The 25,873-nt window shown below is 42.8% G+C and overlaps 1 protein-coding gene across 2 annotated transcripts in view; it reads left to right on the top strand.

The window, feature by feature from the left end:
- Positions 1-25,873, top strand: part of EPB41L4B (erythrocyte membrane protein band 4.1 like 4B) — an 839,761-nt gene that overhangs the window by 561,328 nt on the left and 252,560 nt on the right. The window lies entirely within an intron of this gene.

Raw genomic sequence — 25,873 nt, 5'->3', positions numbered from 1 at the left:
GACAAGTGTGGTACTTACTGTTCTAAAGCTGCAGAGTCTTGGAAATTTACTTTTCTTAAGCTGCAGAGATACCTGTGATGAATTCTTCATGTAAATTTACTCTCTGAAGCTGTGTACTCCTGTAAATTTACTCTCTGAAGCTGTGTACTCCTGTAAATTTACTGTTCTGTCTCAGCATCGATTGTACCTGTGACCTCCTTGTAGACCCAGTCTGTAAGTGTGTGCAGCAGGTTGAATGATGGCTTTAACAGATAGTTTACTCAATGAATAAAGACTCCAGAGGTGTTCTCCAATGCTTCTTTATGCTTCAAGTTAGCAAAGACATAAACATAGAGGCTTTTCCATAGGTAAATTTACAATGAAGTTACACAGCTTCCACACTCTGCAGTCTCCTCATAACAACTAAACAAAATGGTAGTTACAGCAGGAAAATGGAGTTTGGAGAAACCATATAGCCAGAAACAGCAGGGGTGCAAGGAAGATACCAATAACATAGCATAACATAACATGTAATAACAACTGCTAGACAGTTAAAGCTGCGTGGCAGCACAATCTTTTATGTGTTTAAATGAGTTTCTATTGTTTTAAAAGTGTGTATCACGTACCTGGCGGGTGGAGCCTGAATATGCTGAGGAAGGCCTCTCTTACACCTCTGACTCGGGGCCCCTGGTAGTGTAAACAGGAGGCGCAGGAGTACAAAGTCGCACGAGTGCCTGATGGCGTGCTGGTGCTGGTTAATAGCAGAGTAGGATGTCAGGTGGCCACAGAACTCCAGTGGAGAGAAGGCAGCGGGTGTGACTGGGAGCTTCCAGGAACTGAAAGTAAGCAGAGTTAAACAAGTCAGGTCATACACAGGAAGAGCAGATCAGATTAAATTGTTGGAGCAGAAGGATGGTCAAGGTCAAGCCGAGGTCGATGCAGGCAGAAGGCAGGGGTGGTCAAAAGCAAGCCGGGTTGGTATTTCACAGGAGACAGGTAGCAGATGCAGGAACAAACAGGGGAAGCTGAAGACGAGACAGCACTGAACCTGTGTTCTGATCCAGCTTAAATAATGCTGTTCCTTGATGAGAAGGGTGGAGCCAGGATTAGCCTGTGGGTTTAACTAATCCTCTGCCAGAGCTTTCCTGACATGGCCCCCCCCCCAATGGGCAGCCTCCGGATGCCCAACTGGGCCATTCTTGCTGGATGGGCCCGGTTGAAAGCCTGTATGAGTCTTTTGGCATGGATGTTTTCTTCAGGTTCCCAGGAATTGTCCTCAGGACCATACCCCTTCCACTTAATCAGGTACTGTACCTGATTCCTCCTTTTCCTGCAACCCATAATTGCCTCGACCTCAAATTCCTCTTCACCGTCCACAATTACTGGCTCGGGGGGACCTGTATTTCGCTCAGGAAAAGGATCAGGGGTGGCGGGTTTTAGCAGGGTGACATGAAAAACCGGGTGGATTTTAAAGGAAGCTGGTAGTTCCAATTCATAGGCTACGTTGTTAATTCTCCTTTTTACTGGGAATGGTCCTACAAATTTAGGTCCCAATTTCCTTGAAGGACAGGCTAAATTCAGGTTAACTGTGGATAACCATACCTGATCGCCAGGTTCCAGGATTAACTCCCCACGTCTTTTCTTGTCAAAGTTTCTTTTACTGTATTCCTGTGCCTTGGTAATTGCTTCTTGTAACAATTTATTGTTAGCCTCGAGGAAGGTTACTGTTTCCATCACAGCTGGAACGGGACATTCAGGGATAGAATTGGGTAGAAAAGATGGATGAAAACCATAGTTAGCAAAAAAAGGAGCTTGCTGGGTAGCTGAGTGTTTAGTATTGTTATATGCAAACTCGGCTAATGGCAGCAGTTTTACCCAGTCATCTTGAGAGAAGGAGGAAAAGCACCGTAAGTATTGTTCCAGAGTCTGGTTCGTCCTTTCCGTCTGTCCATTTGTTTGAGGATGGTAGGCTGAGGAAAAGGATAACTCAATCTTCAGGGCCTCAGATAGAGCTTTCCAGAATCTTGAGGTGAATTGTACCCCTCGATCAGATACAATATTATTCGGGACTCCATGAAGCCTCACAATTTCTTTAATGAACACTTGTGCTGTTTCCAACGCAGAAGGGGTGCCTTTCATGGGTAAAAAGTGTGCCATTTTAGAGAGCCGGTCGACGACTACAAAAATGGCTGTACACCCCTCAGAAGGGGGAAGTTCCACTATAAAGTCCATTGACACCATTTTCCAAGGTCTGTCTGGGATGGGCAGTGGTTTGAGCAAACCCCATGCTTTCGTCCTGCTGCTTTTGTTCTGGATACATGTGGTGCATGCCCCCACATATTTCCTACAGTCTTCCTGTAAATGGGGCCACCAAAATGTACGGAGTACTAATTCGGCTGTTTTGCTGGCCCCAAAATGTCCTGCCAACGCATGGTCGTGGCACAGGTTCAGAACAGAAATGCGTACACCTTCTGGTACAAAGATCTTGTCCTGGTGCCATAATAGACCATCCCTGGTTTGTAAAGGTGTCTCAGGGAGCAAGGGAATTCCTACAGAAGCCTGCTTGATTCGAGAAATTAAGTCTTCCTGCAACAGGAGGAAGTTTCCGGGAGATAGAATGGTGTCCGGGAGATCAGCTTCTTCAGATTCTGCGAACATTCGGGATAGGGCATCTGGTTTAGTATTTTTTGACCCAGGTCTGTAGGTTATGTGAAAGCAGAATCTCGCAAAGAACAATGACCACCTAGCTTGACGTGGCCTCAGGCGTTTTGCTGTCCTTAAGTATTCCAGGTTCTTATGATCTGTAAAAATAAGAATAGGATGAGCTGCCCCTTCCAGAAGATATCTCCACTCCTCCAATGCTGCCTTAATCGCTAGGAGTTCACGATCCCCTACATCGTAATTCCTCTCGGCTGGAGAAAGTTTACGGGAAAAAAATGCAACTGGATGCAGAAGGCCCTTGGTTCCTTGGCGCTGGGAGAGTACTGCCCCTACTGCCGTTTCTGAGGCATCAACCTCCAGGACATATGGTAGAACCGGGTCAGGATGCTTAAGAATGGATGCTGACGTGAATAATTGTTTGAGGTTTTCAAAGGCAGACTGGGCCTCAGCAGTCCAGGAGAACCTGTTGCCCTGTTTGGTTAATTGGGTAATAGGGGAAATGATGGTTGAAAATCCTCTAATGAATCTTCGATAGAAGTTTGCAAAACCAATGAAACGTTGGATTCCTTTTTTATCAGTGGGAGCAGGCCAGTCTAGAATCGCAGCAACCTTCTGAGGGTCCATGTCTATGCCTCCGGTAGAAATTATCAGTCCCAGGAACTGGATGCTCAACCGCTCAAACTCACACTTCTCTGGTTTGGCGTATAGACCATGTTGTCGAAGACGAGTTAGCACCTTCCTTACATGTTCCCTGTGAATCTCCAAAGAAGAAGAGAATATCAAAATGTCGTCCAGATAGACAATAACAAAAAGGTCTAAAAAGTCTCGAAAAATATCATTGACAAAATGCTGAAATGTAGCAGGTGCATTACACAGACGGGCATCACCAGGTATTCAAAGTGCCCAAATCGGGTACGAAAAGCCGTCTTCCATTCATCCCCGGCCCGTATGCGGACCAAGTTATACGCTCCTCGAAGATCCAGTTTTGTAAAGATCGTTGCTGATCTGAGTTTTTGAAAAAGTTCGGGTACCAAGGGTAAGGGGTACCGGTTCTTTATTGTGACTTTGTTAAGTTCACGGTAGTCGACACAAGGTCGAAGGGAATGATCCTTCTTCTCAACAAAGAAAATGCCCGCTCCGGCCGGAGAGGTGGAAGGGCGAATGAACCCCTTTTTCAAGCTTTCATCAATATAGTCCTTTAGGGCCAAGAGTTCTGGTTCAGATAAGGGAAAAATCCTACCGAAAGGTACCTCAGCCCCGGGGAGTAACTCGATTGGACAGTCATAAGACCGGTGAGGGGGAAGAGTTTCTGCCCCCTTTTTGCTAAAGACATCCAGAAAGTCCAGGTAGGCAGTAGGAACAGATTTATAAACTTCAGAGTCTGAGTCCATACATAACAAAGGTGAACCAGGGGAATCTGATAAGCAGTGCTGGCAACAATAGGAAGAGTTGAACTGGATCTCTTGTGTAATCCAATTGATGTGTGGGTTATGAGCCTGCAGCCACGGCATCCCCAAGATGATAGGAAACAAGGGTGAGGCAATGACATCAAGACATAAGAGTTCTTTATGGCAGGAAGCAATGATGACAGGTACTGGTATGGTTTCCTGTGAGACTAGTCCGGATTTAATAGCGGATCCATCCGCAAGGTGAACAGAAAGCTTCCGAGTCTTGGGTTGCAGAGGGATCTGATGCTTGGCAGCAAAGGTTTGGTCAATAAAGCAACTACAGGCTCCTGAGTCAATGATAGCTGGAACCTGAATAACTCTTCCTGGGAACTGTAATAGAACAGAGATATTTAGATGAGAAGAGTTGTTAAGCTGAGTGAAAGGCCTGGGAGAGGAGATAGACAGGCACTTACGGAGTTTGGCAGGACAGTTCCTCACGTAATGACCTGGTTCCCCGCAGTACATACACAGATTATTCAGACGCCTGCGTTGGCGTTCTTCCTGGGTGAGCGAGGGACGGAGTAGGCCGAGCTGCATAGGTTCAGCAAAATCACCAGCAGATCCTGAATTCTCAACGAGAGCGGGACCAGGAGGACTGGGGACCCGAGGAAGCATCCATACAGGGCGATAAACTCCGGTAGACCTCTCAGACCTGCGCTCCCTTAACCTCCGATCGATCTGAATAGAGAGCTTGATGAGATCGTCCAGGGAATGTGGCACTCCAACTCTGGCAAGTTCATCCTTTAGGGATTCTGAGAGTCCCATACGAAACTGGTAATGGAGAGCTGCGTTATTCCAATTTGTATCTGCACTCCAACGTCTGAAATCAGAGACATAGTCCTCGACCATTCTGCGGCCTTGTTGGAGAGAATAAAGCGCAGTTTCTGCAGTGGTGGTGCGTTGAGGGTCTTCATTAATCTGGGCTATGTCCTCAAAGAAGGAGGATAGAGTATTAAGGGAAGCAGCCTTCTGTTCCAATAGGCGGTGGGCCCATGACTGGGGCTCACCCAGTAGCAAGGAAACCACGAATCCAACCTTTGTGGTTTCCAATGAAAAGGTGCGAGGCTGTAGGGCAAAGTACAGTTCACAAGCAGTGCGGAAGGCTCTAAATTTGCTGCGGTCACCAGAGAATCTTTCTGGGATAGGCACTCTGGGTTCTGGAGGTAACATCACAACTGATGGAGGTGCAGGGTTTCCGGTGGAGGATGAGGAAGCAGCACTGGGAGCGGAGGTAGTAGAGGAGAGGGATAGGACCCGTTCCTCCAGTTGAACATAACCTTCCTGTAAGCTCTTCACGGCCTGTGTAAGGCCAGCCAGGTGTTGGCAAAGTTCATCCATGGGAGAGGTTCCTCGCTCAGGCTCAGACATGGCTGTCTCGTACTATCACGTACCTGGCGGGTGGAGCCTGAATATGCTGAGGAAGGCCTCTCTTACACCTCTGACTCGGGGCCCCTGGTAGTGTAAACAGGAGGCGCAGGAGTACAAAGTCGCACGAGTGCCTGATGGCGTGCTGGTGCTGGTTAATAGCAGAGTAGGATGTCAGGTGGCCACAGAACTCCAGTGGAGAGAAGGCAGCGGGTGTGACTGGGAGCTTCCAGGAACTGAAAGTAAGCAGAGTTAAACAAGTCAGGTCATACACAGGAAGAGCAGATCAGATTAAATTGTTGGAGCAGAAGGATGGTCAAGGTCAAGCCGAGGTCGATGCAGGCAGAAGGCAGGGGTGGTCAAAAGCAAGCCGGGTTGGTATTTCACAGGAGACAGGTAGCAGATGCAGGAACAAACAGGGGAAGCTGAAGACGAGACAGCACTGAACCTGTGTTCTGATCCAGCTTAAATAATGCTGTTCCTTGATGAGAAGGGTGGAGCCAGGATTAGCCTGTGGGTTTAACTAATCCTCTGCCAGAGCTTTCCTGACAGTGTGTTTAAAGACCTTAAAATGCTTCTACATGTACAGTGACAGTAAAAAAATCATGCCCACAATGCATTTTAATAGGGTTTTTCTATTTCGCGGAATTTCACTTTTCGCGGCTGGGTCCTTAACGTTACCCCCGCAATGGAGGGGGGTTTACTGTACTTTTTTTTTTAATGCAAAAAAGACTTAAAACAAGCATTACTCAGCTCTGTAGCTGCAGGGTCTGTGGAAAAACTCATCTTTAAAATTCACAATAGAGGCACTCAAATTGCAGCTGCTTTCCCACTTTTGTCTTGGGCAGCAAAGACTTCTTTTTTTTTTATAAATGTATTTATTATTTTCAAAATACAAAACACAAATTCATGTTGAATATGAAACTGTACATCACCCCATTGAACCCTACCCCCCACCCTCCTATATTTAAGCTTAGCCCCCCCCCCCCCCATCGCCACCAACCACTCCTTTAAGCTCCAATTTTCTTATTGCCTATTCTCCTTTCCACTTAGTATATCCCCTTGTTTTCTTAAAATCCATCCAATCCTCCCAGGTATCAACCAAATCTATGGTCTCATCTTCCTCCCACTCTTTTAGGTATTCCAATGTTCTTATTTTTTCTTCTCTTCTCACCCAATCGCCTAATGTCGGTGCTTTGGTTTTCTGCCAAAATAGCGGGATCAGACAATTTGCGGCGTTTATCAAATGGGGAATTAATGACACTTTATATTGTTTTATAGAGCTTTTTGTGCCATGGAATAAACAAAGCCAAGGGTCTTCTTTAATCTCTATTTACGTGATTACTTTAATGTGGGCTAAAACCTCCTATCAGAATTTTTTTATTTTCGGACATTCCCACCATAGGTGGGCCATTTTACCAACTTCTATACAACCCCTCCAACAGTATTTTGATTTCTCTTTTTGATAATTGTAAATTCTATCAGGAGTATTGTACCATCTTGCGATGCATTTATAGTTCATCTCTACTGTGTTCACGTCTACTGAAGAGCTGTGTATTAGTCTCAAACTTTTTCGTAAGTGATAGTCTTTATTCCGTGTTCCTAATTCTCTTTCCCACTTTTCTATGTATGGCGGTACTCTCGGGCCCATCATGTCCACCAATATTTTATATATATTGGAAATACTGTTCTTGTGTTTTTCAGATGAGCAAATTTGCTCAAATGGGAGCAATTAGTCTCCTGATGTTAGTGGCTTTGGAAGGGTGGACACGAAAGGTTTTAGCTGACAATACCGCCATTCATTGATCTTCCAATTTTTTTGTTTTAAATTATTTAATGTGCAAATCTTCCCCTTATCTATGATGTCCCTTACCCATGCATCCTCATCTGTTATCCAGTCTCCATCTTTTTTTGTCCTGGTGGGAAGTAGTTGGTGTCTCTTAAAGGAATTAATGGTGAATTGTATTTCCAGTTATTTTTTGTGTGTGTTATAGCCCAAATTCTCAGTGCATAATATGTAATCAAATGTGTATTAATATTAAATTTCCTATATTGTGAAGGGATCCATATAGCCTTCCCTAATTGGGTGCAGCTCATAGTGCATTCTATTTTTACCCCTGCTTTTTTCGCTTTTTAACTTCCCCCATTCCATCACCCGTGAAAGTAGTTTTGCATCGTAATATTTTTTGAAGTCTGAAACCGCTAGGCCTCCTTGGTTCTTGCCCTTTGTTAGTACTGTATATTGTATTCTAGGTTTGCCCTTTTTACAATTAAATTTGGAAACTAGAGATTTCAGAGTTTTAAAGTATACTTGAGGAATCGGTATTGGTAACATTTGATATTTTTAGGCTATTTTCGGTAATATTGCCATCTTGATGATGTTAATTCTTCGTATCCACGATAACCGTCTATGTGAGATCCTGTTTAACCCTCCTCTTATGTTAGCTTTCTGTTACTATCCATGGTGTTAACGGGTCGGTTTTGACCCTTGTCTTAAATCAGCCATAAAATACCCTCTGAACAATTATTTATCATCCAATTTGTTTCTTACCTCTTGGTTACCTTGTTAGGCTTCTTTATCCTTGAAAAGATTGGTTTTAATATTTTTGGTGTGACCCCTTAGACCTTTCTTTTGATAGCATACCTCTCATTTTCAAATTTCAAAAATGGTAAAATAAAGTCAGCAACTCTGAAATGTATTGGTCCTATGTTTCTTCACTTTATTTAGAGAAGCAGACAAGCAGGCAAAGAGATAGGCCCCTCCCTAACTACAGCTCACAGGGTTGAGAGGTGATTGGCTGTCAGTGTTACTAAGCAGAGAGAGTGTTTATGATTTCAGTTTTGGCACTTATTAGTGTCCTAAAATCCTATATTATAACTGGGTCAGAATTGACCCTAACACCATGAACGTCTTAATTTTCACCACAGTATTTTATAATTTAGTGAAAAGGATTCTTTTTCTATTACATTGTTTAAATAGAGGTTCCTGACAAAGTAAAAAAATCTTGACGCAATAAACAAATTTATGTGATACTTATAGACATTCAAAACCTGAAAACGGGTCGGTTCTGACCCTAACATAAGAGGAGGGTTAATTCTGTTTTAATTTCATTTAACAGAGGTATATAGTTTTCTTTATATAGATTTTCGGGTTCTGTAGTTAGTATAAAGCCAGATATTTTAAACCTGAATTTTTCCAAGAGAAGGGAAATTCTGATCTTAGTTTTTTTTTCTTCTTTTTTTTTATATTAATGTTTAATATCTCTGATTTTGCCGGGTTGATTTTTAAATTGGAGAGTTCTCCATATTTTCTTAGAATTTCAAGTTTGGGAGGGTTACTCTTGGATTGGATATATAGAGCAGAACATCCGGGCACTTTCTAATTGTAGCCAGGAGGGGTTACAAAGATAGGACAAACAACAGCGGGGATAGGGGGCATCCTTGCCTTGTTCCATTTGACATCCCAAATGGTTCTGAGCGGATCCCATTGTCCCTTACCCTGGCTGTAGGGTGGCTATACAATGTTTTTATCCAAGCCATCATTTTTGCTCCAATCATCAATTCCTCCAAAGTTTTGGTCATAAATTCCCAACCTACTCTGTCAAATGCTTTTTCAGCATCTATTGACAGTATTAGTCCATGGGATCCACTCCTAACCATCTGCTGCATCAATAGAAGTGTTCTCACACCATTATCTCTTCCCTGTCTCCCCGGTATAAAACCCACTTGGTTGCTATGTACCCATTTCGTCATCAAGTTTTTTAGCCTGCTTGCCAATACTTTTACAAAACGTTTTATATCTATATTTAATAACGAAATGGGTCGATAGCTAGAGCATGTTGTTGCATCTTTTCCTTCTTTCAAGATTATTGTAATTGAGGCTAAGAGGGCTTCTTTACTCATTTTATATATTTGACCTAGGCCATTAAAGTAGTCTTTTAATTTGGGTATAAATATTTCTTTATACTTCTTATAATAGTTCACTATAAACTCATCTGGTCCGGGGCTCTTTCCTGAATGTGTAGTATTAAGGGCTATTCTTATTTCTTCCTCTGTAATTGGGGTCTCTAACTGATCTAATTTATCTTGTTGTCTTAGATATTGTTGGATTTTATTTATTTTATTCAGGCCCTTCTCATCTGCTGACTCTTTAATATTATAAAGTTTCTCATAGTATTCCTGAAATACCTTTGCTATATCAGCAGTTGAATGTACAATTCCCCCTTACCATCTCTTATCCTCGCTATATAGTTCATTGCTTTCTTCCTTTTTAGCACCCACGCCAATTTCTTCCCGATCTTGTTATTCCATTGATAGTTCTCCTTCACAATTTTATTGTTACCCTGTCTTATCTCTTGTACCAGAAATTATTTTAGTCCCTCTCTTTTTATTTCTAGTTGATGTTGGGTCTCTATATTCCATGTGTTTTTATGTCATTGTTCTAGACCAGGGGTCTTCAAACTATGGCCCTCCAGTTGTTCAGAAACTGCAATTCCCATCATGCCTAGTCATGTCTGGGAATGTGAGAGTTTTACAATGCCTCATGGGATATGTAGTTCCACAACAGCTGGAGGGCCGTAGTTTGAGGATCCCTGTTCTAGACTATAAATATCTTTTATTAGTCTTTCTTTTTTTTCCAATCTCTCTTTTTTCCTCCTGGCCCCTTTAGAAATTAGAATTCCCCGCATGCATGCTTTTTGAGCCTCCCAGAGTATATTTTTTGGTGTTTCTTCCTTTTAATTTATCTGGAAATATAGTTCGATTTTTTTTCAAATTTCTTCTCCCCATTTTTTATCTCTCAAAAGTTCCTCATTTAGTTTCCAGGTGTTAATTTTAGTCTGTCCCCTTCTATTTTCAGCTTCATCTTAACTGGGGCATGGTCCAACCGTGTCTTGATCCCTATTTTTACCTCTGTCACCGCCTCTATTCCCCTGTGTTCAATTAATATGTGGTCGATCCTTGAGTAAGTCTTTTGCACAGAGGAGTAGAACATATAATCCCGTTCTTTTGGGTGTAACACTCTCCATGTATCCAAGAGTTGAAATTGCAACAACTTATTTTTAATCATTTTCAAATGTGATGTTCTACTTCTCTGTGCGTTCAACGTTTTATCAACCTCAGGGTCTAGACAAAAATTTAAATCTCCGGCAACTATTACCCACCCCTTTTTAAATTCCGCTAATTTATCTAGTATTTTCCCAAGATACCACATAGGTTTGTCATTTGGGCAATATATATTTACTAAGGTTACCTCTTTTGAAAACAGTTTCCCTTTCAAGAAGAGGAATCTACCTTCGTTATCTGTCATCCTTTCTTCCAGAGTAAACTGTGTTCCTCTTGCTATACCTATGGCCACCCCCTTTGCATTTTTTGTTGTGGAGTCTGCGTAATACCAACTGGGGTGGTCCTTCGAATATAGCCTAGTGTTGGATGAATGTGGGATATGGGTTTATTGTAGGAAGACTATATTAGCTTCCATATTTTTAATTTCTTTCATAATTTTTTGTCTTTTTTCCGGGGAATTGAGGCCTCTGACATTGTACGTTACAAAATTGACCTCTGTCATCTAATTCCTATTTGTAAAATTATGTATATCTTTCTTTCATGGTTACTTGATAAAGAGAACACATTCCCATTAAGTAGTGGAATAGGCACATAAGACAGTGGTTGATTTTCCACCTCCCCCCCACCCTCCCTTCCCCCCATCCCCCCTACACCCCCCCTCCTCCTCCCTCCCATCTCCCCTCCACCCCCCCCTCCCAAACCTTTGCCTGCCCCCCCAGTGGGTTCCTGGGCCCCCGCCCTTTGGGCTTTTTTAGTCGATTTACTCCCTCCCTCCTTGTATCGACTTTTTCCCCTAGGGTGGAACTCTGCACCTGTACGCCAGGCTCCCCTCCCTTCTTCACTGGAGCCATTTCAGAGAAGAGTAGTTGAGCACCCCCAGCGTCTCCCTTCCAGTCTTTAATTTTCCCTTTATCTTATTTTTCTCCTCCCACCTCCCCCCCGCCGAACCCCCCCCCTTCACCCCCCTCTCTCTATCTAGTTTTTGTCTCTTTCACTGTGTTCATTTCTTCTTAGTCTTCAGATTCCACTGTTCATCATCTTCTTCGGCTCCTTTGCCCTTTTTGGCTGGTCATTCGTGGATCTCAGGCATGGGAATTTTCAAAGTCGTACAGAAGTCTTCCAGTTCTTCCGAGAATCTTAGTTTTACTATCTGTCCTTCTTTTCTGACTCCTAGACACGCCGGGAAACCCCAAAAATATTGAATATTGTGTTGTTTCAGTATTTCAACCATTGGTTTAAGTATCCGCTTCCTAGTTAGTGACTCCTGTGACAGGTCGGCGTAGACTTGTATCTCAGCATCTTTATATTTTAAAAGGGGTCGACTTTTTAATTTTTCCCATATCTGAGATCTTGTTTCGTATCTGTGGAATCTCACTATGGTATCTCTTGGAGATTCTTTTGGGGAATTTCGTGGTTTCCTAATTCTGTATATTCTTTCAATTTCTAGTTTTTTTGTTATTTCTCTTCCTAGTAGGGGGTTAAACACTATTTCGATCATTTCTGTTTGTTTTTCTTCTTGACCCATTTCTGGTAGACCCCGGACCCTTAGGTTATTTCTTTTATATCTATTTTCCTGATCTTCTAATTTGTAGAGTAGATCTTTTTGTACTATTTGTGTTCTCCTCATTTCTTCTTTAAGTTTCTTCAGTTCTTTTCCTTGGCCTTCCGTTTTATCCTCTACCTCTTCGACTCTTCTTAACATTTGTCCCAACTCTCCATGTGGGATTGCCATGTCTTTTTTAATAGATTGTTCCAAATTAGAGAACATTTCCTTCATTTCATCTCTAGTGGGGAGTTGGTTTTTAACTCTTTGTTCTTCCTCTCTACTTGTATTCGGGTCCTTGTCCATCAGTACATTATCCATCTGTACATCTTCTTTGGACTGGGTAGTGTTGCTTTCTTCACTTATCTCTATTATTTTCTGATTGCGAGCCTTTTTGTTGCCTTCGTTACTATGTTTTGGTTTTGTTGATACTTGTCTTTCCTTATTTTCTGTCGTTCTCTCTGGGGTCATTAAATTTTTAATCGATCCTGGGCTCGTACTTAATTTTGGCGGTTTCCCTCCCACGTCTTTTGATGGTTTATTTTAAATTTTTCTGCTTTTTTGATGTATATTTGCTAGTGTGACTCTTTTAAATAGGTTTTTCTTTCCCAACAGCCTTCACCCTGTTGATAAACGTTCACAAAAAAGTCCGCCCAGAGATTTTTAACGTAGGCAGTTATTTTAAATACATTTTCCAAAGCACTATGGCAGAAAAAAGCATCAATCTAAAAACTTTTTACTTCAGCTTCACCCGGCACCTCCCCAATATGGACCTCCGTCAGGCAGGTGATATCATTTTTTACATGATAGTTCACCTGAGTATTTTCAACATTTATTGCATTAACTGCTTAGGTGTCCTACAGGTGAAGTTCGCAGGTCACTTAGGTCTTAGAATTAGTTAACAATCTTTAGTTTCAGAGAACAGTATCCTCAGACATGGCAATAATCTCTCAGTATGTTTTAAACATGTTCAAGTACATTATATACGTTCAAGCGAGATTTTAAGCAAGGCAATAACTGTTTCCCACATAGGGTACCCAGAACAATCAAAGTTCAATCATATTTCAACATAATGCAACATAATTCATTCAGAAAAGGAAAAGGATTCCTCAAAATTCTTTCTCCTATATCGATTTTCTTCACCCAGCCTTCATAGTTATAGTGGTATTTTTCACTCAATAATTATTACACAGTCAATAGTTTTGGCTTTGTTTGGTCAACAGTGTTTTTTTTTTTTTTTATATATTTTCTGTACATCCAAGTTTATAAGAAGGGGGGGGGGGGGTATTACCCCTTTCGCCTTACCCTACCGCCAGGTTATTGCAGGGACCACTCCTCCACTTTCAACCTCCCATGTTGTCCCGTTCGTCCCACCGGAGCGAGCCTCCGTTGGCCGCAGGGAACTTTGTCTGCCTGTAAACCACACGCCGGGCGTGTCCTCCCGGCGTTCACGTCGTCTCCTCTCTCTCCAAGGTCACCTGCGCTCCTCTGGTGGCTTCTCCTCGGATGGATGTCCGTTCGGGTCCCAGTCAGCACGGGAGGGCACGAGCTGGGTCGCAGAGCAAGAGGATTGGGGTAGGGTCGGCGGGGATTAGCGGGCCGCTGAGAGCAGATGTAGCTCTACAGCACTCATCATCCTGGAGGGCGCTTACACGGGATCACTCCACAATCCTCACTGGTGCCATTAGCAGGCCCCTCCCCCTCTCGACTGGGCCGAACCCCATTGGCAGCAAAGACTTCTAATGTAGAAAACAACTGAAACTAAACTTCAGAGTCTCTGTAAGGCTTCATGTACACACAGTCTACTTTGACCGCCAGCCTCCAGAAAGTCAGAGTCAAGGCGTTACTATCCCTAAACTTTCTTCTTCCACATTCAGGATAGGGAGTTTGAAGCTCCCCTTAACCACAGCGGCAGCTCTTAAACTCCGGTAAAAGCTTATGTGTACATTGATACATAGGCACTTATGTAGTTGAGTTTAGGAGCTTTGGCAAAAAAACACCAAAAACTCCTTAACTCATGTTTAGGAGCTGCTAGTGTACATGAAGCCTTATGTTTTTTGAAGATTAATTACTTCACAGTAGCTGACGAAAAAGAGATTAATGCAGTCCAGTAGCATACCAACAGGGGGGCGGTCCGTCCCAGGTGCCACACATTGGGGGGTGTCAGGGAGCACCAGGGTGACACCCAGAGCCTCCCCGCTCACTTGCACAGGAGAGCAGAGCAGGAGGCACTGTATCTGAAGCAGAAAGGGAGAGAGAGAATCACCAGCGCTGAATAAACAATGGGAACTGCCAGAGTTTACTTTCTAAATTAATGAGCAGGTGATTGTCTGCTAGGACCCCCTAGCAACCAATCACCTGCTGTTAACTAGAAAAGGTAACTCCGGCAGTTCCCGCTGTTTATTCAGCACTGGTGATTCTCTCTCTCCCGTTCTCCTTCAGACACAGTGTCATCTGCTTCGCTCCCCTACTAATAAGCTAGGAAGGGGAGAGCTGAGGGGGGGGGGGGGGGCTTTTGCTGTGTAATGTAAAGGGTTCCATTGGGGAGCTATATAATGTAAAGGGTTCCATGGGGGGGGGGGGGGCTTGTATAGTGTAAAGGGTTCCATGGAGGGGCTGTATAATGTAAAGGGTTCCATGGGGGGGATGTATAATGTAAAGGGTTCCATGAGGGGGCGTATAGTGTAAAGGGTTCAATGGGGGGCTGTATAATGTAAAGGGTTCCATGGGGGGGCTATATAATGTAAAGTGGTCCATGGGGGGGGGGCTGGATAATGTAAAGGGGCACATGGGGGGGACTGTGTAATGTAAAGGGGTTTAGAGGTGTGAGGGGAGATGTGTAATGTAAAGGGGTTTGGGCTGTGTAATGTAAAGGGGCTCATGGGGGGGGGGCTGTGCAATGAAAAGGGGCCCATGGGGGGCGTGTAATGTAAAAGGGTTCAGAGGTGTGGGGGAGCTTTGTAATGTAAAGGGGTCCATGGGAAGGCTGTGTAAAGTAAAGGAGTCCATGGGGGGGCTGTGTTATGTAAAGGGGCCCATTAGGGGGCTGTGTAATGTAAAAGAGTTCAGAAGTTTGGGGGGAGCTGTGTAATGTAAATGGGTCCAGAGGTGTTGGGGGACTGTGCATTGTAAAAGGGGTCCAGAGGTGCAGCGGCTGTGAATTGTAAGGTCCAGAGGTATGCGGGGTGTGTAATGTGAAGGGGTCCAGAGGTATGGGGGCTGTGTAATGTGAAGGGGTCCAGAAGTATGGGGCTGTGTAATGTAAAGGGGTCTAGAGGTACAGGGGCTGTGTAATGTAAAGGGTTCCAGAGGTACGGGGGCTGTGTAATGTAAAGGGAGTCTCCCTAGATTTTACCCGCAGTTATAGCTGCAGTCCTATAGATTTCTATTAGGTTGCGCTTTTTTTTCTGCATTTTCTGAAAGTGCACCAAAAGTCCCGCATGCTGCATCTTTTTTGGGGGGTAATGACACCATATTTTACTGCACCTGGTGACACCAACCCTAGTGATGCCACTGGCAGTAGCACATACAGTGTCTCACAAAAGTGAGTACACCCCTCACATTTTTGTAAATATTTTATTATATCTTTTCATGTGACAACACTGAAGAAATTATACTTTGCTACAATGTAAAGTAATTAGTGTACAGCTTGTATAATGGTGTAAATTTGCTGTCCCCTCAAAATAACTCAACACACAGCTATAAACCGCTGGCAACAAAAGTGAGTACACCCCTAAGTTGAAATGTCCAAATTGGGCCCAAAGTGTCAATATTTTGTGTGGCCACCATTATTTTCCAGCACTGCCTTAACCCTCTTGGGCATGGAGTTCACCCGAGCTTCACTGGTTGCCACTGGGGTCCTCTTTCACTCCTCCATGACGACATCACAGAGATTGTGGATGTTAGAGACCTTGCTCTCCTCCACCTTCCATTTGAGGATGCCCCACAGATGCTCAATAGGGTTTAGGTTTAGAGACATGCTTTGCCAGTTCATCACCCTTATTTTCAGCTACTTTAGCAAGGCAGTGGTCATCTTGGAGGTGTGTTTGGGGCATTTTCACGTGGGAATACTGCCCTGCGTCTGAAGGGAGGGGATCATGCTCTGCTTCAGTATGTCACAGTACATGCTTGCATTCATGGTTCCCTCTATGAACTGTAGCTCCCCAGTGCCAGCAGCACTCATGCAGCCCCAGACCATGACACTATTACCACCATGCTTGACTATAGGCAAGACACCCTTGTCTTTGTACTCCTCACCTGGTTGCCACCACACACGCTTGACACCATCGGAACCAAATAAGTTTACTTTGGTCTCATCAGACCACAGGACATGGTTCTAGTAATCCATGTCCTTAGTCTACTTGTCTTCAGCAAACTGTTTGCGGACTTTCTTGTGCATCATCTTTAGAAGAGGCTTCCTTCTGGGACAACAGCCATGCAGAGAAATTTGATACAGTGGGCAGAGTATGGTTTTAGCACTGACAGGCTGACCCCCCCACCCCTTCAACCTCTTTAGCAATGCTGGCAGCACCCATACGTCTATTTCCCAAAGACAACCTCTGGATATGACGCGGAGCCTGTGCACTCAACTTCTTGATCGACCATGGCGAGGCCTGTTCTTAGTAGAACCTGTCCTGATGAACCACTGTATGGTCTTCGCCACCGTGCTGCAGCTCAGTTTCAGGGTTTTAGCAATCTTCTTATAGCCTAGGCCATCTTTATGTAGAGCAACAATTCTTTTTTCAGATCCTCAAAGAGTTCTTTGCCATGAGGCCAGTGACCAGTATGAGAGAGTGAGAGCGATAACACCAAATTTAACACACCTGCTCCCCATTCACACCTTGTATCACTAACGAGTCACATGATACCGGGGAGGGAAAATGGCTAATTGGGCCCAATGTGGACATTTTCACTTAGGGGTGTACTCACTTTTGTTGCCAGCAGTTTCGACAGTAATGGCTGTATATTGAGTTATTTTAAGGGGACAGCAAATTTACACTGGTATACAATCTGTACACTCACTACTTTACATTGTAGTAAAGTGTCATTTCTTCAATGTTGTCACATGAAAAGATACAATAATAAAATATTTACAACAATGTGAGGGGTGTACTTTTGTGAGCTACTGTAGTAAGTGTGCCACTGCCAGTTACATGTATTTCTGTCTGGCGCCTCAGGTCAGTCGGCACCATTTTTGCAGAGGCGGAGGATTCTTTTGGGTTCCAGGCCTGAAGTGCGCGGAGGTGCTACATGCGACATCATTTGACAACACGTCGATGTGCGGTGTGTCGCCTGCCCGCCTGGGGGGTGCCAGATTAAGGAGCCGGCCTGGGTGCCAAATGCTCTAGGTACGCTCTGGGGCAGTCTTGCTTTAAAGCTCTGTTAAGAATATGTAACTACTATAATGTCCAAAGACTGGTAATGAGTTCACCATTCATTGGATGTAGTGGCTGCATTAGTTTTCTTTTTTAGGTTATGGCCTAATAGCAGATTTAAATACACTAAAGAATTGAAAACAAACTCCAGCTAACACTTTAGGCAGTTACAACAGTTTTTTTTCCTTTTAAGATAAATGTTTTTTCATAAATGAATAAACTCTGATCACTATAAGCACCCCTGTCAGTGTTTATTGTTTTTTCTCAACCTTATATCTTCAACAGACTTACTGGCAAGATCACCTAGTGAAAATAAAAGAAAGAAAGCCTAATAAAAAAAAAAATACTGCAACCATCACATCTAAGAATTTGTAAGCTGCTATATAGTAAATATTTGCTTTTGGGTTTAATATTGCTTTAATATCCCCTGCTCACTGTTTTCCTTCATCAGGAAAAATAAGCATTCACATATTTATATGTGAAAAACCCTAAGTAGATGCATACATTTGCACACAGGTATAATGCCACCACAGATTTTGAAGGCAAGCAAGCTATTTAAACCAAGGTTTTTGATAGGCTCATAAAAAAAAAAGTAAATGACCAGGAGGGCACAAGAAGTGTCCTTTTGGCCCTGGAGGTATCCAGCACTCTAAGGTGGGCAGAACAGTTCTCTCAAACCCTCTCCGCCGTATACATTCCCGAAGTGGAAAACTGGCAGGCGGATTACCTCAGACGGCAGGCGTTGGACTAAGGGGAGTGGTCCCTTCATCCGGAGGTGTTTTCATCAGTTGTGTCTCGAGTGGGGCATTCCTGAGGTGGATCTGTTGGTGTCCCAGGATCGAGGCACAAGGGATTCCGGATATCTTGGTACGCCGATTTGGTGTGGCTGGTTGCCGACGTTCCTTGGAAGCTTCCTCTCAGGCAGAATCTGCTGTCTCAAGGACTAATCTTCCATCCTGCTTTACAGTCGCTGGCTTTGATGGCTTGGCTGTTGAACGCTAGGCGATGATGGATAGAGGTTTGTCTGAGTCTGTGTTTCCAACACTGTTAAAAGCTAGGAAATCTACTTCTAGGAAGATCTACCATCATACGTGGAAGACGTACATTGTGTGGTGTGAGTCTCTTGGGGTTCATCCTTATTCTTTTTCAGTGGCTCGGATCTTGACCTTCCTTCAAAGGGGGGTTGAGCAGAAACTGGCCTTGAGTACTATTAAGGGCCAGATGTTGACCTTAGCGGTATTCTTTCAAGGGCTCTTGGCCACACACTCCCTGGTGCGTACTTTTCACAGAGATAAGGTGGTTCTTCACCCCTGCCCGTCATTCCTTCCAAAGGTTGCCTCTGATTTTCATTTGAATGAAGACATTGTGTTGCCTTTTCTGTGTCTCAGGCCAAAACATTTGAAGGCAATTGCTTTGCATGCCTTGGATGTGGTCCAGGCGATTAGGGTGTACCTGGCAGCTGTGGAGTCTTTTAGGAAATTAGACTCACTATTTGTGCTCACGGATGGGACTCAGAAAGAATTGTCTGCTTTCTCTGCGACCATTTCCAGATGGATCAGAAAGACATTGGTTCATGCCTATTCCATCAAGGGTCAGGTTCCTCCTTTCCCTGTCAAGGCGCATTCTACTTGGGCGCTCAGTGCCTCCTGGGCCTTCCATCATCAGGCGTCAGTGACAGGTTTGCAAGGCAGCCACCTGGTCGTCGGTGCACACTTTCACAAAGTTCTATAAAGTGGATGTGTTGGCATCTGCGGATGCTTCCTTTGGCCGCAAAGATTTGCAGGCTGTTTAGAGGACCTGGTCCTCTTGGAGGGTGTATTGTTCTTTTCAGGTGGGCTCCAGTTGTTTTGGTTGAGCTCCTGTTTAACTGGTTGGCTATAGTTTAGCCTTGGGAATTTTTTTTTTCACTGTTTCCACCCCTCATGTTTAACACTGCTTTGGGACTTCCCAATGGTTAAGAAGATAAGGAGCTGTGTCCGAAAATGGGATTTTTGATTTACCTGATTTACCGTAAAATCCATTTCTCTGATGTTCATTGACGGACACAGCACCCACCCCTCTGTAGAGTTGTAATTCTTCTGACGCTGCTTGTAACAAAACTGAGTACCTATAGCAGGGAGAGGCAATATACCTCCGGGCACTGCCCATAGGCAAAGCCAGGCTTTTTTTCTGCCTATTGTCGCACTCCTATAGGGGTCAGTAGAACCCAATGGTCAAGAAGATCAGGTTTTTAGTTGCTCAACTGTCTTAGGTCTTCTTTGTCGCATCTTCTTCTTTATGATGCGCCAAATGTTTTCTATGGGTGAAAGATCTGGACTGCAGGCTGGCCATTTCAGTACCCGGATCCTTCTTCTACGCAGCCATGATGTTGTAATTGATGCAGTATGTTGTCTGGCATTGTCATGTCGGAAAATGCAAGGTCTTCCCGGAAAGAGACAACGTCTGGATGGGAGCATATGTTGTTCTAGAACTTGGATATACCTTTCAGCATTGATGGTGCCTTTCGAGATGTGTAAGCTGCCCATGCCACGTGCACTCATGCAACCCCATACCATCAAAGATGCAGGCTTCTGAACTGAGCGCTGAGAACAACTTGGGTTGTCCTTGTCCTCTTTAGTTCAGATGACTTGGCATCCCAGTTTTCCAAAAAGAACTTCAAATTTTGATTTGTCTGACCACAGAACAGTTTTCCACTTTGCCACAGTCCATTTTAAATGAGCCTTGGCCCAGAGAAAACGCCTGCGCTTCTGGATCATGTTTAGATTTGGCTTCTTTTTTGGCCTATAGAGTTTTAGCTGGCAACGGTGAATGGCACAATGAATTGTGTTCACTGACAATGTTTTCCGGAAGTATTCCTGAGGCCATGTTTTGATTTCCATTACAGTAGCATTCCTGTATGTGATGCAGTGCCGTCTAAGGCCCCGAACATCACGGGCATCCAATATGGGTTTTCGGCCTTAACCCTTACGCACAGAGATTGTTCCAGATTCTCTGAATCTTTGGATGATATTATGCACTGTAGATGATGATAACTTCAATCACCGCCATTACTAGTAAAATAAATAAATTAGAATATCCCATAGTTTGTAGATGCTATAACTTTTGTGCAAACAAATCAATATACGGTTATTGGGATTTTTCTTTTTTTTACCAAACATATTTACCAGATTACACATTGGCCTAAATTTATGAAGAAATTAGATTTTTCTTTTTATTGGATATGTTTTATAGCAGAAAGTAAAAAAATTATATATATATTTTTTTTAAATTGTCGGTCATTTTTTTGTTTATAGCTCAAAAAATAAAAAGTGCAGAGGTGATCAAATACCACCAAAAGAAAGCTCTGTTTGTGGGAAAAAAGGACATCAATTTTATTTGGGTATAGCATTGCACGACCATGCAATTGTCAGTTAAAGTAACATAGTGCCGTATTGCAAAAAATGGACTGGTCATGAAGGGGGGTAAATCTCTATAGGAGGTCAAGTGGTTAAGGGAGAATAAATTTGGTTTAGCTAATCTTTACTCACATCAAAGGTTCTCCATGCCTCTTATCAGTCTGGTTGCCCTTCTTTGCGCGTTCTCCAGTACGTAATCCTCTTTTTGTGAACTGGAGCACAACGCTGTACTGTATATTCCTGATGAGGTCACAATTATGTCTCTCCTTCTGGAGTCTTTAATTCTTTTATTACAATAAATTATTTTTATTGCTTTAGAAATTGCAGCTTTGCATGCTATTATTATTATTTTATTTTTATTTTTTTTAAAGGAACAGCACACCATTTGTATGGTTCTCATGCTATTATTAAGCCTATGATCTACCAGAACACCAAGATTCTCAGTTATTGACTCCCCTAGCTTTACTCCCCCTAGAGTGTATGATGCATGCATGTTTTTAGCCCCCAAGTGCATAGCTTAACATAATAAAAATTACACCTTATTTTACACATAGTTGCCCAATCAAACATTACATTAAGATCTGCTTGTAAGTTGGACACATCCTGTAAATAATGTATTTCACTACATAGCTTGGTGTCATCTTCAAACATAGAAATTATCCTAAAATAATGTCAAAAGCTTTATAATTTATAGATAGACATTGGGGTACACCACCAATAACCCCTTAGATCATTCAGAATATGAATCTTTAGTCACTATGCTCTGAATATGGTCATTAAGGCAGTTTTCAACAGACTGACTGGTCTAAGCCCATAGACCTTAACCCCTTCTTGCCTGCCATATGCAGATATGTGGCCTCATTGACATGGGCCTTTATCAGTGAGGCTGTATATATCTGGGTACCTGTCTTTGTGCTGGGAGTGCGGTACACAGCTTGCTCCCAACACCGAGAGCGGCCTTTTGCCAGGTGCCTCAGGTCTAATATTAATGATAGGGGCCAGGGACTCTTGGTTTCTGAGTCACGTGATTGCTGTGATAGCCTCTGATTGACTATGGCAGTGATCAGCCATTGTGCAGCCCACCCCTGTGTTTATATTCTCTTCTAAATAGAGAGAAAAATACATTGTATCTTTCTCTCCTTGCAGTAGATGAAGATGTAAATAAACACAAGTGTGTAAAAAAAATAAAAATAAAATAAAAATAAAGAAAAAATAACTAGATCAAGGTTTGATCTAGGTCAGTTTCAGGGTAAGATTAAAAAAAAGCATTTTTTAACCACTTTACCACCGGAGGATTTTGCTGTCTTCCGTCCAGGCCACTTTTTGCGATTCGGCGCTGTGCGACTTCAACTGACAATTGCGCGGTCGTGCGACGCCGTACCCAAACGAAATTTACGTCCTTTTTTTCCCACAAACAGAGCTTTCTTTTGGTGGTATTTGATCACCTGTGCGATTTTTACTTTTTGCGCTATAAACAAAAAAAGAGCATTTATTTTGAAAAAATAACAATATTTTTAACATTTTTTTATATGAAATTCCCCCCAAAAAAGATGTAAAAACCAATTTTTTTAAAAATTTTTGGCCAATTTGTTTTATGCTACATATGTTTGGTAAAAAAAATCGCAATAAGCGTATTTTGATTGGTTTGCGCAAAAGTTATTGCGTTTACTAACAAAGGGAAAGATTTCTGTCATTTTTGGTGTTTTTTTTTTTTAACGCGTAATGGCGGCGATCTGCGATTTTTTTTGCGGGACTGCGACATTGCGGCGGACAGATCGGACCCTTGACTGACATTTTTGACACTTTTGGGGGTACCAGTGACATTACTGCAGTAATCAGTGCTATAAATATGCACTGTTACTGTAAAAATGACACTGGCAGGGAAGGGGTTAATTTTATTGGAGAGGGAGGGGTTAATGTATGCCTGGTGCTTACTGACGTGTAGGGGGGGAGGTGACTGTGTGAGTCATGGACAGATCGGATGTCCAGCTATGCTGAACAGTCCGATCTGTCACTCCCTGTCACTATGGAGATCCGCCCGCTGTGTTTACACACAGCGGGCGGATCTCCAGACTCGATCCCCGACGATCAGGTAAGAGCAGCGGCGATCGCCGCTGCTCCTCCCCTGGCCCGACTCCCGCTGTGAATGAAAACAGCGGGAGCGAGCCTCCGGCGGCGCGCAAGCGCCGCCCAGAAGGGGGAGTGTCCAACGACGTTAATACTACGTCGCTGGACGATAACGAACCACTCTGCCGCAGTAGTATTACTGTGAGCGGTTGTAGAGTGGTTAAACTGTTATCAGTGTCCGTGTGTTTTAGAAAGATATTTTAGAAAAAAAAAATTTGCACCATTGTCTTTGGGCCAACAACTAACATACACATATGTGGTATTGTAAAACAATGTGTCAATCTCTTCAGAAGAGGATAAATGAAAAAGTCGAACACATGAGCAGCGCTGATAAAGAGTGCGACCCCCTTTATAAAAAAAGTCTGTGAATCAGCAAAGTCCTCCATAATAACGGATCAATGTAGTGAATACAGTTGAAAGCTTCCACCACACCTCGTGACCCCTAGGGAAATGCTCACTCACCAGACATATATCATCAAAAAGCCTTTATATCGTCAGACAGGACCATGTATGGGCAAATCCGAACTCCTGAATATCGATGTCTCCCCTGCACAAAAAGGACATTGTCCAAAAGAGTATCTGAGCACTTGGCAAATATTAGAAAAGGCTACAAGGACCATAGTGTTTCATTACATTTTTGGCAGAAACATAATAAAGATCCATCTGGCCTCAAATTCTGGGGCATAGATAAAATTGACTCAGTTTGGAGAGGTTCCAACCTAGATAGAGAACTCGCCAAACGGGAGACCCAATGGATCTACCTAACTGGCTCTTTAACGCCTAAGGGTTTGAACGTTGAATTGGATGTCAATTGTTTTTTAAGTGATTATTGATGCTTTTTTACCTTAGGGATATGTACTGTCTGGTGCCCACCTTTTATAGCCAATTATTTATGTGATTTATCATCATGCGTTTTTATGCGACTTGTAATTGCCATTTTTATAGTGTAATTTTTATCCGCTGTTGATGGGGATTTTTAATTATTAACTATGATTGTTTTAGAACTATGTTGATTTTATATATTCAGTATATGTTCATGCCACTATTTGATGTTTTTATGATGGTGACTGTTGTATATGCCACTTTAGATTTGAATACTGTTTTATATATCAGTTTTATTATGTATTTAAAGTGTCAAATTGCAGCACAGATCTCTGAATGTATGGTCTGGGGGGCTTCCCTCTTTTGTCCATCCACGCTCTAGATTATTTTTAATTGATTGCTGGTGTTGGACATTTTGATATAGACTGACAATTATCACTGCTTTTGCAGTTTGAGGATAACCCCTTCTATATGCATGGTCAGTATGTCTTCTATACATACATATTCTCCTTGATGTGTGTAGCCGACTTTGCTTAGGTATGGTTATATACTTTGCCTGGTACAACTGATACATTCAGGGACTGTTGCTGTATTATCTCTGATCTCCAATGATCCTATGCTGTCCCGATCTGCAGACTGTTGCGCCCGTATGGGTTGCTGGCCGGCTGAAGGGGTTCAGCATTGGGAGAGGAGGGAGATAAAAGGAGGTTGCGGTGCTGCGCGCCCATGCCCTCTGTAGAAGTCAGTTTGATGACGAAACATGTCAGGGCGTGAGCGCGCGGCCACCCCGACTCCAACATTGTGACTAGCTGCTGCGGACTTGCCTTCACATCCACCCTGGGCTGACGAGCTGGAGAGGGGCGGTGAGCTTCCCGGCAGCGCTACTGCTGTTGCTGATATCGGATACTTTGTATTACATGCCTTTTTCATTTTGATTGATGTGAGTGCATAGAGTGGGGGAGTTTGTGGGTTGGTTTGTCAATAAAGTGTGTTGAACTACTACCCTATGTGCCCTTTATGTTTTGCATCTCACTCTGCACACAATTATTGGACGAGCTGGGAGATGGAGCCTATGTCTTTCTCTTGTCTGTGATTGGGGAGACATCGATATTCAGGAGTTCGGATTTGCCCATACCTGGTCCTGTCTGACGATATAAAGGCTTTTTGATGATATATGTCTGGTGAGTGAGCATTTCCCTAGGGGTCACGAGGTGTGGTGGAAGCTTTCATCTGTATTCACTACATTGATCCGTTATTATGGAGGACTTTGCTGATTCACAGACTTTTTTATAAAGGGGGTCACACTCTTTATCAGCGCTGCTCATGTGTTGGACTTTTTCATTTATCCTCTTCTGAAAAGATTGACCTATTGTTTTACATTTTGTTTTATTTAATGAGTAGCAACTTGATGCTTTTAATTAGTTCCATTTGATTTATAGTTTTATAGGCTTTGTCATATCTCCTAAGCGCGGGGTGATTGTGATAATAATTTAGTTAATTCATATATATATTTATTATCTCAGTCCTTTGACTTTATACATATGTGGTATTGTTGAGATTGTCAGGAGCAGGAGAAATTATTTTGAGTTGTACTTTGGTGGTAAATTATGGTAATAGCAAGAAATATACAGCTAAATTAAGGAAAATATTTTTTTTTACTCTTTTAGGCCAGTTTTCTTTTGATAATAAATAGAAAAGATTAGGAGATATCCATGACCATTTACCAATAGAAAGCCTAATTTGTCCAAAAAAAACAAACAAACAAGGTATAATCCACCAGGATAGAAAAGAGTTGTGAAGATGTACAGTTTTATTAGCACATGTCAAAGATGCAAAATTGAGTTCCGGCATTAACAATTGTTTTACCCTCCATCACTAAGGGTGTCATTTACCATCTGTGCGGAACTGTTTAAGAAAGCATTTAATATCACTTTAAAGTTTCTAGGTATGCTGGTTTTACAGTCCTGGTACCACAGGTTTCCCAGTTGCTGAAACTCAAAAGCACAAATAATAAGGGAATCATTTGAAAAAAAAAAAAAAGCTTAGCCCACTATAGGACTTGCTGGAGAAGGTTGAATTCAGCCTTATTCCATC

The sequence above is a fragment of the Pelophylax lessonae genome (genome assembly GCF_965119305.1).
Source record: "Pelophylax lessonae genome assembly, chromosome: 5".
Lineage (NCBI taxonomy): Eukaryota > Metazoa > Chordata > Amphibia > Anura > Ranidae > Pelophylax > Pelophylax lessonae.
Note: the sequence above shows the minus strand (reverse complement) of the source record. Positions and strands in the feature narration are given on the sequence as shown.